Genomic DNA, 15,981 nt, shown 5'->3' with positions numbered 1-15,981 from the left:
ACTTAAGGCTCTTAGTCAACAACATTCGCTTCGCTGGAAGGAGGAATACTTAAAGGAGCTTCACAAACGTCATAAATGGAAGTCCCCTCAAAAAGATATTGCCATCGATGACCTAGTTGTAGTTCGCCATGAAAATCTTCCACCTAGTGAATGGCGCTTGGGTAGGGTCACCAATATATATCATGGAACTGATAAAAGAGTTCGAGTGGCCGACATTCGCACCCAAAAGGGAATGAAAGCGCGCCCCATTATAAAGTTAGTTGTTTTACCAAACTAACCTTTAGCGTTTATCATCTGTTTTAATTCCTTAGCTTTACAATATGGATGCAGCACTCATTGAATGTTCACCGACCCCACCCCCCAATGCAGCGGCACCAGTGGAAACATCGACAAGCATTGAACGAGCAACAACGGACACATCGGCCAACACTGAGCAGGCGGCAATGAACACGTCAACATCAGCGAAGAAACTGCCAGGCCTCAACAAACGAAGCAATACGTTCAAATGCAGAGTTTGTGATCGATCACACCCTCTTCGATTCTGTAAAAGATTTATCGACGCAAGCTTTGAACGCCGACTACGTTTGGTATTGTTACACCGTTATTGCTCGCGATGCTTAGCGCATTCGCATATAACAAAAAACTGCAAAAGCACGGGAACATGCCATTTTTGTGGTGGGAAGCATCATTCGCTTCTACACTCCAGAACTCGTGTAACTTCTCGCCGTGAACTCCCCCCGATCCTCACACAGCTGTCCGGAACGATCACGGTTCTGCCAACAGTCGCCATTTATATACATATAGGGCAACGAAAGGTCCTGACCCGAGCTCTTCTCGACTCTTGCTCACCCACGAGCAAAGTGTGCAATTCATTGGTGCGCCGTCTTCGTATACCGACGGTGCCGGTTGCACATATTGATATGTGCGAGCTCTATATCAGCTCATCAAACGACTCACATGTTCGATTCACGTTGCCAGCAAGAGTCATGCCGTAGTTCGAGCTCAAGACCCCGACTCGCCATCTCAGCCAAGCCACATGTGATAAGTTTGTCAATATGACGTTGGCAGATCCCGGGTTTCACACATCTTCCGCAGTAGCCGTGATTCTGGGGGGGGGGAGGGGGGGGGGGGGGGATGTATATCACAAAATTATTAAAACCGAAATTGTAAAGTATCCAGGCTATCCGACAGCCCAAAATTCCGTGTTCGGATGGGTCCTTTCTGGCCCATGTGTCCTTTAAGGCACAGCGACCCCTTAATGGGTACCGTTTCGCGTCTTCCGCGTTCGCGTGGGTCCTATCCGGCCCGGGTGTCCCTTCAGGCACAGCGACCCCCTAATGGGTACCGTTTCGTACACTTAAATTTCCTCATCGGTTTAAGTATTCAATTGAATTGAACTTAATATATGAATTATACTAGCTTGGTAATTAATCATATAAGTAAGTCGCCGTTACATTATAACCCCTATGGGGTAGCAATTATGAATTTATAAAATACGAATATGAATTAGATTTAACTATAATAAAGCACTGTACATATTAAAGAAAACTCAACAATTTATTACTTTACACGCATTTAATGAATTTTAGTTTTAGTTTGGAAATATATATGGTGCTTGGCTTTTGAATTGTTTGTTGCAACCCCTACGTGTTGCAAGGCCGGTGGCAATGTTGAAGCCAAACGCCTTCAATAGTTAGGAACCACTGGTGTTTCTTCATTCGCAGCTGTTCGCCACAAAGCTGCACTGTGATTGGAAATCTACCGGTGGTTCTCTTTCGAAGTTAGGGTTCGTTAACGCTGCGCTCAACTGCAGAGATTTAGTCTTCTACTTACGACAGCAGTTGAGACAGCGTTCCACAGCATCATTTCAAAGCTAAGGTACACCTTTTCGGTAATATTTAACTTTATTAATTCTTTATATCTATTGAGATTTATATTTGTCATTTTAAATTCGATTTTTCACCCGCATATATCTTCATATATGCGGTTTCCTTTTCTTCAATAAACCTAACCATTTTTTATATCATATTTTACTAATTCCTTTGTTTCATTTCTTTGTTTCGCTCTTTTCATTTTTTTTCGAGTTGCCGTGAGGTCGAACCCGCATATTATTTTGTTTGTGTACACAAACACCCATATCTTACAAAAAAAATCTAGTCACCCTGGTCCCCCTTTATGGCGATATCTCGAAAGGCGCCCACCTATAGAACTAAGGTCCACTCATTAACACCTTTCATTTGATACCCATATCGTACAAACAAATACTAGAGTCAGTCCTGGTCCACCTTTATGGCGATATCCCTAAATGGCGTCCATCTATAGAACTAAGGCCCACGCCCTTTTAAAATACTCACTAAAGCCTTTCATTTGATACCCATATCGTACAAACAAATTCTAGAGTCAGCCCTGGTCCACCTTTATGGCGATATCCCTAAATGGCGTCCACCTATAGAACTAAGGCCCACTCCCTTTTAAAATACCCATTAACACCTTTCATTTGATACCCATATCGCACAAACAAATACTAGAGTCACCCCTGGTCCCCCTTTATGGCGATATCTCGAAAAGGCGCCCACCTATAGAACTAAGGTCCACTCCTTTTTAAAATACTCATTAACGCCTTTCATTTGATACCCATATCGTACAACAAATTCTAGGGTCACCCCTGGTCCACCTTTATGGCGATATCACGAAAAGGCGTCCACATATAGAACTAGGGCCCACTCCCTTTTAAAATACTCATTAACACCTTTCATTTGATACCCATATCGTACAAACAAATTCTAGAGTCAGCCCTGGTCCACCTTTATGGCGATATCCCTAAATGGCGTCCACCTATAGAACTAAGGCCCACGCCCTTTTAAAATACTCACTAAAACCTTTCATTTGATACCCATATCGTACAAACAAATTCTAGAGTCAGCCCTGGTCCACCTTTATGGCGATATCCCTAAATGGCGTCCACCTATAGAACTAAGGCCCACTCCCTTTTAAAATACCCATTAACACCTTTCATTTGATACCCATATCGCACAAACAAATACTAGAGTCACCCCTGGTCCCCCTTTATGGCGATATCTCGAAAAGGCGCCCACCTATAGAACTAAGGTCCACTCCTTTTTAAAATACTCATTAACACCTTTCAGTTGATACCCATATCGTACAAACAAATTCTAGAGTCAGCCCTGGTCCACCTTTATGGCGATATCCCTAAATGGCGTCCACCTATAGAACTAAGGCCCACGCCCTTTTAAAATACTCACTAAAACCTTTCATTTGATACCCATATCGTACAAACAAATTCTAGAGTCAGCCCTGGTCCACCTTTATGGCGATATCCCTAAATGGCGTCCACCTATAGAACTAAGGCCCACGCCCTTTTAAAATACTCACTAAAACCTTTCATTTGATACCCATATCGTACAAACAAATTCTAGAGTCAGCCCTGGTCCACCTTTATGGCGATATCCCTAAATGGCGTCCACCTATAGAACTAAGGCCCACGCCCTTTTAAAATACTCACTAAAACCTTTCATTTGATACCCATATCGTACAAACAAATTCTAGAGTCAGCCCTGGTCCACCTTTATGGCGATATCCCTAAATGGCGTCCCCCTATAGAACTAAGGCCCACTCCCTTTTAAAATACCCATTAACACCTTTCATTTGATACCCATATCGCACAAACAAATACTAGAGTCACCCCTGGTCCCCCTTTATGGCGATATCTCGAAAAGGCGCCCACCTATGGAACTAAGGTCCACTCCTTTTTAAAATACTCATTAACGCCTTTCATTTGATACCCATATCGTACAACAAATTCTAGGGTCACCCCTGGTCCACCTTTATGGCGATATCACGAAAAGGCGTCCACATATAGAACTAAGGCCCACTCCCTTTTAAAATACTCATTAACACCTTTCATTTGATACCCATATCGTACAAACAAATTCTAGAGTCACCCCGGTCCACCTTTATGGCGATATCTCGAAAAGGCTTCCACCTATAGAACTAAGGCCCACGCCCTTTTAAAAAACTCGTTAACACCTTTCATTTGATACCCATATCATACAAACAAGTTCCAGAGTCACCGCGGGTCCACCTTTATGGCGATATCACGAAAGGGCATCCACCTATAGAACTAAGGCCCACTCCCTTTTAAAATACTCATTAACACCTTTCATTTGATATCCATATCCTACAAACAAATTCTAGAGTCACCTCTGGTCCACCCTTATGGCGATATCTTGAAAAGGCGTCCACCTATAGAACTAAGGCCCACGCCCTTTTAAAAAACTCGTTAACACCTTTCATTTGATACCCATATCATACAAACAAATTCTAGAGACAACGCGGGTCCACCTTTATGGCGATATCACGAAAGGGCGTCCACCTATAGAACTAAGCCCCAGGCCCTTTTAAAATACTTATTAACACCTTTCATTTCATACCCATATCATACAAACAAATTCAAGAGTCACCCCGGGTCCACCTTTATGGCGATATCCCTAAATGGCGTCCACCTATAGAACTAAGGCTCAGGCCCTTTTAAAATACTCATTAACACCTTTCATTTGATACCCATATCGTACAAACAAATTCTAGAGTCACCCCTGGTCCACCTTTATGGCGATATCTCGAAAGGGCGTCCACCTATAGAACTAAGGCCCAGGCCCTTTTAAAATACTCATTAACACCTTTCATTTGATACCCATATGATACAAACAAATTCGAGAGTCACCCCGGGTCCACCTTTATTGTGATATCCCTAAATGGCGTCACCTATAGAACTAAGGCCCACACCCTTTTAAAAAACTCGTTAGCACCTTTCATTTGATACCCATATCATACAAACAAATTCTAGAGTCACCGCGGGTCCACCTTTATGGCGATATCACGAAAGGGCGTCCACCTATAGAACTAAGGCCCACTCCCTTTTAAAATACTCATTAACACCTTTCATTTGATACCCATATCGTACATTCAAATTCTAGAGTCAGCCCTGGTCCAAATGAAAGGGGGATATAAGGAAAGGGGGATATAAGGGGGAACTAAGGCCCACTCCCTTTTAAAATACTCATTAAAACCTTTCATTTGATACCAATATCGTACAAACAAATTCTAGAGTCACCCCTGGTCCCCCTTTATGGCGATATCTCGAAAAGGCGCCCACCTAGAGAACTATGGCCCACGCCCTTTTAAAAAACTCGTTAACACCTTTCGTTTGATACCCATATCTTACAAACAAATTCTAGAGTCAGCCCTGGTCCCCCTTTATGGCGATATCTCGAAAAGGCGCCCACCTATAGAACTAAGGCCCACTCCATTTTAAAATACTCATTAACACCTTTCATTTGATACCCATATCGTACAAACAAATACTACAGTCAGCCACCTTTTTGGCGATATCCCTTTTAAAATACCCATTAAAACCTTTCATTTGATACCCATATCGTACAAACAAATTCTAGAGTCACCCCTGGTCCCCCCTTTATGGCGATATCCCTAAATGGCGTCCACCTATAGAACTAAGGCCCACGCCCTTTTAAAATACTCACTAAAACCTTTCATTTGATACCCATATCGTACAAACAAATTCTAGAGTCAGCCCTGGTCCACCTTTATGGCGATATCCCTAAATGGCGTCCACCTATAGAACTAAGGCCCACGCCCTTTTAAAATACTCACTAAAACCTTTCATTTGATACCCATATCGTACAAACAAATTCTAGAGTCAGCCCTGGTCCACCTTTATGGCGATATCCCTAAATGGCGTCCACCTATAGAACTAAGGCCCACGCCCTTTTAAAATACTCACTAAAACCTTTCATTTGATACCCATATCGTACAAACAAATTCTAGAGTCAGCCCTGGTCCACCTTTATGGCGATATCCCTAAATGGCGTCCCCCTATAGAACTAAGGCCCACTCCCTTTTAAAATACCCATTAACACCTTTCATTTGATACCCATATCGCACAAACAAATACTAGAGTCACCCCTGGTCCCCCTTTATGGCGATATCTCGAAAAGGCGCCCACCTATGGAACTAAGGTCCACTCCTTTTTAAAATACTCATTAACGCCTTTCATTTGATACCCATATCGTACAACAAATTCTAGGGTCACCCCTGGTCCACCTTTATGGCGATATCACGAAAAGGCGTCCACATATAGAACTAAGGCCCACTCCCTTTTAAAATACTCATTAACACCTTTCATTTGATACCCATATCGTACAAACAAATTCTAGAGTCACCCCGGTCCACCTTTATGGCGATATCTCGAAAAGGCTTCCACCTATAGAACTAAGGCCCACGCCCTTTTAAAAAACTCGTTAACACCTTTCATTTGATACCCATATCATACAAACAAGTTCCAGAGTCACCGCGGGTCCACCTTTATGGCGATATCACGAAAGGGCATCCACCTATAGAACTAAGGCCCACTCCCTTTTAAAATACTCATTAACACCTTTCATTTGATATCCATATCCTACAAACAAATTCTAGAGTCACCTCTGGTCCACCCTTATGGCGATATCTTGAAAAGGCGTCCACCTATAGAACTAAGGCCCACGCCCTTTTAAAAAACTCGTTAACACCTTTCATTTGATACCCATATCATACAAACAAATTCTAGAGACAACGCGGGTCCACCTTTATGGCGATATCACGAAAGGGCGTCCACCTATAGAACTAAGCCCCAGGCCCTTTTAAAATACTTATTAACACCTTTCATTTCATACCCATATCATACAAACAAATTCAAGAGTCACCCCGGGTCCACCTTTATGGCGATATCCCTAAATGGCGTCCACCTATAGAACTAAGGCTCAGGCCCTTTTAAAATACTCATTAACACCTTTCATTTGATACCCATATCGTACAAACAAATTCTAGAGTCACCCCTGGTCCACCTTTATGGCGATATCTCGAAAGGGCGTCCACCTATAGAACTAAGGCCCAGGCCCTTTTAAAATACTCATTAACACCTTTCATTTGATACCCATATGATACAAACAAATTCGAGAGTCACCCCGGGTCCACCTTTATTGTGATATCCCTAAATGGCGTCACCTATAGAACTAAGGCCCACACCCTTTTAAAAAACTCGTTAGCACCTTTCATTTGATACCCATATCATACAAACAAATTCTAGAGTCACCGCGGGTCCACCTTTATGGCGATATCACGAAAGGGCGTCCACCTATAGAACTAAGGCCCACTCCCTTTTAAAATACTCATTAACACCTTTCATTTGATACCCATATCGTACATTCAAATTCTAGAGTCAGCCCTGGTCCAAATGAAAGGGGGATATAAGGAAAGGGGGATATAAGGGGGAACTAAGGCCCACTCCCTTTTAAAATACTCATTAAAACCTTTCATTTGATACCAATATCGTACAAACAAATTCTAGAGTCACCCCTGGTCCCCCTTTATGGCGATATCTCGAAAAGGCGCCCACCTAGAGAACTATGGCCCACGCCCTTTTAAAAAACTCGTTAACACCTTTCGTTTGATACCCATATCTTACAAACAAATTCTAGAGTCAGCCCTGGTCCCCCTTTATGGCGATATCTCGAAAAGGCGCCCACCTATAGAACTAAGGCCCACTCCATTTTAAAATACTCATTAACACCTTTCATTTGATACCCATATCGTACAAACAAATACTACAGTCAGCCACCTTTTTGGCGATATCCCTTTTAAAATACCCATTAAAACCTTTCATTTGATACCCATATCGTACAAACAAATTCTAGAGTCACCCCTGGTCCCCCCTTTATGGCGATATCTCTAAAAGGCGTCCACCTATAGAACTAAGGCCCACCCCTTTTAAAATACTCATTAACACATTTCATTTGATACCCATATCATACAAGCAAATTCTAGAGTCACCCCGGGTCCACCTTTATGGCGATATCACGAAAAGGCGTCCACCTATAGAACTAAGGCCCACTCCCTTTTAAAATACTCATTAACACCTTTCATTTGATACCCATATCGTACAAACAAATTCTAGAGTCAGCCCTGGTCCCCTTTATGGCGATATCTCGAAAAGGCGCCCACCTATAGAACTAAGGCCCACTCCATTTTAAAATATTCATTAACACCTTTCATTTGATACCCATATCGTACAAACAAATAGTAGAGTCAGCATTGGTCCACCTTTATGGCGATATCCCTTTTAAAATACCCATTAAAACCTTTCATTTGATACCCATATCGTACAAACAAATTCTAGAGTCACCCCTGGTCTCCCTTTATGGCGATATCTCTAAAAGGCGTCCACCTATAGAACTAAGGCCCACCCCTTTTAAAATACTCATTAACACATTTCATTTGATACCCATATCATACAAGCAAATTCTATAGTCACCCCGAGTCCACCTTTATGGCGATATCACGAAAAGGGGTCCACCTATAGAACTAAGGCCCACTCCCTTTTAAAACACTCATTAACACCTTTCATTTGATACCCATATCGTACAAACAAATTCTAGAGTCACCCCTGTTCCCCCTTTATGGTGATATCTCGAAAAGGCCTCCACCTATAGAACTAAGGCCCACTCCCTTTTAAAATACTCATTAACACCTTTCATTCGATACCCATATCACACAAACAAATTCTAGAGTCACCCCCGGTCCACCTTTATGGCGATATCCCTAAATGGCGTTCACCTATAGAACTAAGGCCCACGCCCTTTTAAAATACTCATTAACACCTTTCATTTGATACCCATATCGTACAAACAAATTCTAGAGTCACCCCTGTTCCCCCTTTATGGTGATATCTCGAAAAGGCGTCCACCTATAGAACTAAGGCCCACTCCCTTTTAAATTACTCATTAACACCTTTCATTTGATACCCGTATCGTACAAACAAATACTAGAGTCAGCCCTGGTCCACCTTTATGGCGATAACCCTAAATGGCGTCCACCTATAGAACTAAGGCCCACGCCCTTTTAAAATACTCTTTAACACCTTTCATTTGATACCCATATCGTACAAACAAATTCTAGAGTCACCCCTGGTCCTCCTTTATGGTGATATCTCGAAAAGGCGTCCACCTATAGAACTAAGGCCCACTCTCTTTTAGAATACTCATTAAAACCTTTCATTTGATACCCATATCGTACAAATAAATTCTAGAGTCACCCCTGGTCCCCCTTTATGGTGATATCATGAAAAGGCGTCCACCTATAGAACTAAGGCCCACTCCCTTTTAAAATACTCATTAACACCTTTCATTTGATACCCATATCATACAAACAAATTCTAGAGTCGCCCCAGGTCTACCTTTATGGCGATATCCCTAAATGGCGTTCACCTATAAGCCCAGGCCCTTTTAAAATACTTATTAACACCTTTCCTTTGATACCCATATCGTACAAACAAATTCTAGAGTCTCCCCTGGTCCACCCTTATGGTGATATCTCGAAAAGGCGTCCACCTATAGAAGTAAGGCCCACTCCCTTTTAAAATACTCATTAACACCTTTCATTTGATACCCATATCGTACAAACAAATTCTATAGTCACCCCTGGTCCCCCTTTATGGTGATATCTCGAAAAGGCGTCCACCTATAGAACTAAGGCCCACTCCCTTTTAAAATACTCATTAACACCATTCGTTTGATGCCCATATTGTACAAACAAATTCTAGGGTCACCCCTGGTCCACCTTTGTGGCGATATCACGAAAGGGCATCCACCTATAGAACTAAGGCCCACTCCCTTTTAAAATACTCATTAACACCTTTCATTTGATACCCATATCGTACAAACAAATTCTAGAGTCACCTCTGGTCCACCCTTATGGCGATATCTCGAAAAGGCGTCCACCTATAGAACTAAGGCCCACGCCCTTTTAAAAAACTCGTTAACACCTTTCATTTGATACCCATATCATACAAACAAATTCTAGAGTCACCGCGGGTCCACCTTTATGGCGATATCACGAAAGGGCGTCCACCTATATAACTAAGGCCCAGGCCCTTTTAAAATACTCATTAACACCTGTCATTTGATACCCATATCATACAAACAAATTCAAGAGTCACCCCGGGTCCACCTTTATGGCGATATCCCTAAATGGCGTCCACCTATAGAACTAAGGCTCAGGCCCTTTTAAAATACTCATTAACACCTTTCATTTGATACCCATATCATACAAACAAATTCTAGAGTCACCCCGGGTCTACCTTTATGGCGATATCCCTAAATGGCGTTCACCTATAGGCCCACTCCATTTTAAAATACTCATTAAAACCTTTCATATGATACCCATATCGTACAAACAAATTCTAGAGTTACCCCTGGTCCCCCTTTATGGTGATATCTCGAAAAGGCGTCCACCTATAGAACTAAGGCCCACTCCATTTTAAAATACTCATTAACACCTTTCATTTGATACCCATATCATACAAACAAATTCTAGAGTCACCCCGGGTCTACCTTTATGGCGATATCCCTAAATGGCGTTCACCTATAGGCCCAGGCCCTTTTAAAATACATATTAACACCTTTCATTTGATACCCATATCGTACAAACAAATTCTAGAGTCTCCCCTGGTCCACCCTTATGGTGATATCTCGAAAAGGCGTCCACCTATAGAAGTAAGGCCCACTCCCTTTTAAAATACTCATTAACACCTTTCATTTGATACCCATATCGTACAAACAAATTCTGGAGTCAGCCCTGGTCCCCCTTTATGGTGATATCTCGAAAAGGCGTCCACCTATAGAACTAAGGCCCACTCCCTTTTAAAATACTCATTAACACCATTCGTTTGATGCCCATATTGTACAAACAAATTCTAGGGTCACCCCTGGTCCAACTTTGTGGCGATATCACGAAAGGGCATCCACCTATAGAACTAAGGCCCACTCCCTTTTAAAATACTCATTAACACCTTTCATTTGATACCCATATCGTACAAACAAATTCTAGAGTTACCTCTGGTCCACCCTTATGGCGATATCTCGAAAAGGCGTCCACCTATAGAACTAAGGCCCACGCCCTTTTAAAAAACTTGTTAACACCTTTCATTTGATACCCATATCATACAAACAAATTCTAGAGTCACCGCGGGTCCACCTTTATGGCGATATCACGAAAGGGCGTCCACCTATAGAACTAAGGCCCAGGCCATTTTAAAATACTCATTAGCACCTTTCATTTGATACCCATATCATACAAACAAATTCAAGAGTCACCCCGGGTCCACCTTTATGGCGACATCCCTAAATGGCGTCCACCTATAGAACTAAGGCTCAGGCCCTTTTAAAATACTCATTAACACCTTTCATTTGATACCCATATCGTACAAACAAATTCTAGAGTCACCCCTGGTCCACCTTTATTGCGATATCTCGAAAGGGCGTCCACCTATAGAACTAAGGCCCAGGCCCTTTTAAAATACTCATTAACACCTTTCATTTGATACCCATATCATACAAACAAATTCAAGAGTCACCCCGGGTCCACCTTTATGGTGATATCCCTAAATGGCGTCCACCTATAGAACTAAGGCCCACGCCCTTTTAAAAAACTCGTTAACACCTTTCATTTGATACCCATATCATACAAACAAATTCTAGAGTCACCGGGGTCCACCTTTATGGCGATATCACGAAAGGGCGTCCACCTATAGAACTAAGGCCCACTCCCTTTTAAAATACTCATTATCACCTTTCATTTGATACCCATATCGTACATTCAAATTCTAGAGTCAGCCCTGGTCCAAATGAAAGGGGGATATAAGGAAAGGGGGATATAAGGGGGAACTAAGGCCCACTCCCTTTTAAAATACTCATTAACACCTTTCATTTGATACCCATATCGTACAAACAAATTCTAGAGTCACCCCTGGTCCCCCTTTATGGCGATATCTCGAAAAGGCGCCCACCTAGAGAACTATGGCCCACGCCCTTTTAAAAAACTCGTTAACACCTTTCGTTTGATACCCATATCTTACAAACAAATTCTAGAGTCAGCCCTGGTCCCCCTTTATGGCGATATCTCGAAAAGGCGTCCACCTATATAACTAAGGCCCACTCCATTTTAAAATACTCATTAACACCTTTCATTTGATACCCATATCATACAAACAAATTCTAGAGTCGCCCCGGGTCTACCTTTATGGCGATATCCCTAAATGGCGTCCATCTATAGAACTAAAGCCCACGCCCTTTTAAAATACTCATTAACACCTTTCATTTGATATCCATACCGTACAAACAAATTCTAGAGTCACCCCTTGTCCACCTTTATGGCGATATCTCGAAAAGGCGTCCACCTATAGAACTAAGGCCCACGCCCTTTTAAAAAACTTGTAAACACCTTTCATTTCATATGCATTTCGTACAAACAAATTCTAGAGTTACCGCTGGTACCCTTTTATGGCGATACCTCGAAAAGGCGTCCACCTATAGAACTAAGGCCAACTCCCTTTTAAAATACTCATTAACACCTTTCATTTGATACCCATATCATACAAACTAATTCTAGAGTCACCCCGGGTCCACCTTTATGGCGATATCACGAAAAGGCGTCCAACTATAGAACTAAGGCCCACTCCCTTTTAAAATACCCATTAAAACCTTTCATTTGATACCCATATCGTACAAACAAATTCTAGAGTTACCCCTGGTCCCCCTTTATGGCGATATCTCTAAAAGGCCTCCACCTATAGAACTAAGGCCCACCCCTTTTAAAATACTCATTAACACATTTCATTTGATACCCATATCATACAAACAAATTCTAGAGTCACCCCGGTCCACCTCTATGGCGATATCCCTTTTAAAATACCCATTAAAACCTTTCATTTGATACCCATATCGTACAAACAAATTCTAGAGTCACCCCTGGTCCCCCTTTATGGCGATATCTCTAAAAGGCGTCCACCTATAGAACTAAGGCCCACACCTTTTAAAATACTCATTAACACATTTCATTTGATACCCATATCATACAAGCAAATTCTAGAGTCAACCCGGGTCCACCTTTATGGCGATATCACGAAAAGGCGTCTACCTATAGAACTAAGGCCCACTCCCTTTTAAAATACTCATTAACACCTTTCATTTGATACCCATATCGTACAAACAAATTCTAGAGTCACCTGTGGCCCCCCTTTATGGTGATATCTCGAAAAGGCGTCCACCTATAGAACTAAGGCCCACTCTCTTTTAAAATACTCATTAACACCCCTTTCATTTGATACCCATATCGTACAAACAAATTCTAGAGTCACCCCTGGTCCACCTTTATGGCGATATCTCGAAAAGGCTTCCACCTATAGAACTAAGGCCCACGCCCTGTTAAAAAACTCGTTAACACCTTTCATTTGATACCCATATCATACAAACAAGTTCCAGAGTCACCGCGGGTCCACCTTCATGGCGATATCCCTAAATGGCGTCCACCTATAGAACTAAGGCTCAGGCCCTTTTAAAATACTCATTAACACCTTTCATTTGATACCCATATCGTACAAACAAATTCTAGAGTCACCCCTGGTCCACCTTTATGGCGATATCTCGAAAAGGCTTCCACCTATAGAACTAAGGCGCACGCCCTTTTAAAAAACTCGTTAACACCTTTCATTTGATACCCATATCATACAAACAAATTCAAGAGTTACCCCGGGTCCACCTTTATGGCGATATCTCGAAAGGGCGTCCACCTATAGAACTAAGGCCCAGGCCCTTTTAAAATACTCATTAACACCTTTCATTTGATACGCATATCATACAAACAAATTCAAGAGTCACCCCGGGTCCACCTTTATGGTGATATCCCTAAATAACGTCCACCTATAGAACTAAGGCCCACGCCCTTTTAAAAAACTCGTTAACACCTTTCATTTGATACCCATATCATACAAACAAATTCTAGAGTCACCGCGGGTCCACCTTTATGGCGATATCATGAAAGGGCGTCCACCTATAGAACTAAGGCCCACTCCCTTTTAAAATACTCATTAACACCTTTCGTTTGATACCCATATCGTACAAACAAATTCTAGAGTCACCCCTGGTCCCCCATTATGGCGATATCTCTAAAAGGCGTCCACCTATAGAACTAAGGCCCACCCCTTTTAAAATACTCATTAACACATTTCATTTGATACCCATATCATACAAACAAATTCTAGAGTCACCCCGGGTCCACCTTTATGGCGATATCCCTTTTAAAATACCCATTAAAACCTTTCATTTGATACCCATATCGTACAAACAAATTCTAGAGTCACCCCTGGTCACCCCTTAATGGCGATATCTCTAAAAGGCGTCCACCTATAGAACTAAGGCCCACCCCTTTTAAAATACTCATTAACACATTTCATTTGATACCCATATCATACAAGCAAATTCTAGAGTCACCCCGGGTCCACCTTTATGGCGATATCTCGAAAAGGCGCCCACCTATAGAACTAAGGCCCACTCCATTTTAAAATACTCATTAACACCTTTCATTTGATACCCATATCGAACAAACAAATATTAGAGTCAGTCCTGGTCCACCTTTATGGCGATATCCCTAAATGGCGTCCATCTATAGAACTAAAGCCCACGTCCATTTAAAATACTCATTAACACCTTTCATTTGATACCCATACCGTACAAACAAATTCTAGAGTCACCCCTTGTCCACCTTTATGGCGATATCTCGAAAAGGCGTCCACCTATAGAACTAAGGCCCACGCCCTTTTAAAAAACTTGTAAACACCTTTCATTTGATATGCATTTCGTACAAACAAATTCTAGAGTTACCGCTGGTCCCCCTTTATGGCGATACCTCGAAAAGGCGTCCACCTATAGAACTAATGCCAACTCCCTTTTAAAATACTTATTAACACCTTTCATTTGATACCCATATCATACAAACTAATTCTAGAGTCACCCCGGGTCCACCTTTATGGCGATATCACGAAAAGGCGTCCACCTATAGAACTAAGGCCCACTCCCTTTTAAAATACCCATTAAAACCTTTCATTTGAAACCCATATCGTACAAACAAATTCTAGAGTCACCCCTGGTCCCCCATTATGGCGATATCTCTAAAAGGCGTCCACCTATAGAACTAAGGCCCACCCCTTTTAAAATACTCATTAACACATTTCATTTGATACCCATATCATACAAACAAATTCTAGAGTCACCCCGGGTCCACCTTTATGGCGATATCCCTTTTAAAATACCCATTAAAACCTTTCATTTGATACCCATATCGTACAAACAAATTCTAGAGTCACCCCTGGTCACCCCTTAATGGCGATATCTCTAAAAGGCGTCCACCTATAGAACTAAGGCCCACCCCTTTTAAAATACTCATTAACACATTTCATTTGATACCCATATCATACAAGCAAATTCTAGAGTCACCCCGGGTCCACCTTTATGGCGATATCACGAAAAGGCGTCCACCTATAGAACTAAGGCCCACTCCCTTTTAAAATACTCATTAACACCTTTCATTTTATACCCATATCGTCCCCCTTTATGGTGATATCTCGAAAAGGCGTCCACCTATAGAACTAAGGCCCACTCCCTTTTAAAATACTCATTAACACCATTCGTTTGATGCCCATATTGTACAAACAAATTCTAGGGTCACCCCTGGTCCACCTTTGTGGCGATATCACGAAAGGGCATCCACCTATAGAACTAAGGCCCACTCCCTTTTAAAATACTCATTAACACCTTTCATACCCATATCGTGCAAACAAATTCTAGAGTTACCTCTGGTCCACCCTTATGGCGATATCTCGAAAAGGCGTCCACCTATAGAACTAAGGCCCACGCCCTTTTAAAAAACTCGTTAACACCTTTCATTTGAAACCCATATCATACAAACAAATTCTAGAGTCACCGCGGGTCCACCTTTATGGCGATATCACGAAAGGGCGTCCACCTATAGAACTAAGGCCCAGGCCATTTTAAAATACTCATTAACACCTTTCATTTG

Source organism: Eurosta solidaginis, chromosome X, assembly GCF_040869045.1.
Source record: "Eurosta solidaginis isolate ZX-2024a chromosome X, ASM4086904v1, whole genome shotgun sequence".
Lineage (NCBI taxonomy): Eukaryota > Metazoa > Arthropoda > Insecta > Diptera > Tephritidae > Eurosta > Eurosta solidaginis.
This window is presented reverse-complemented; position numbering follows the sequence as displayed.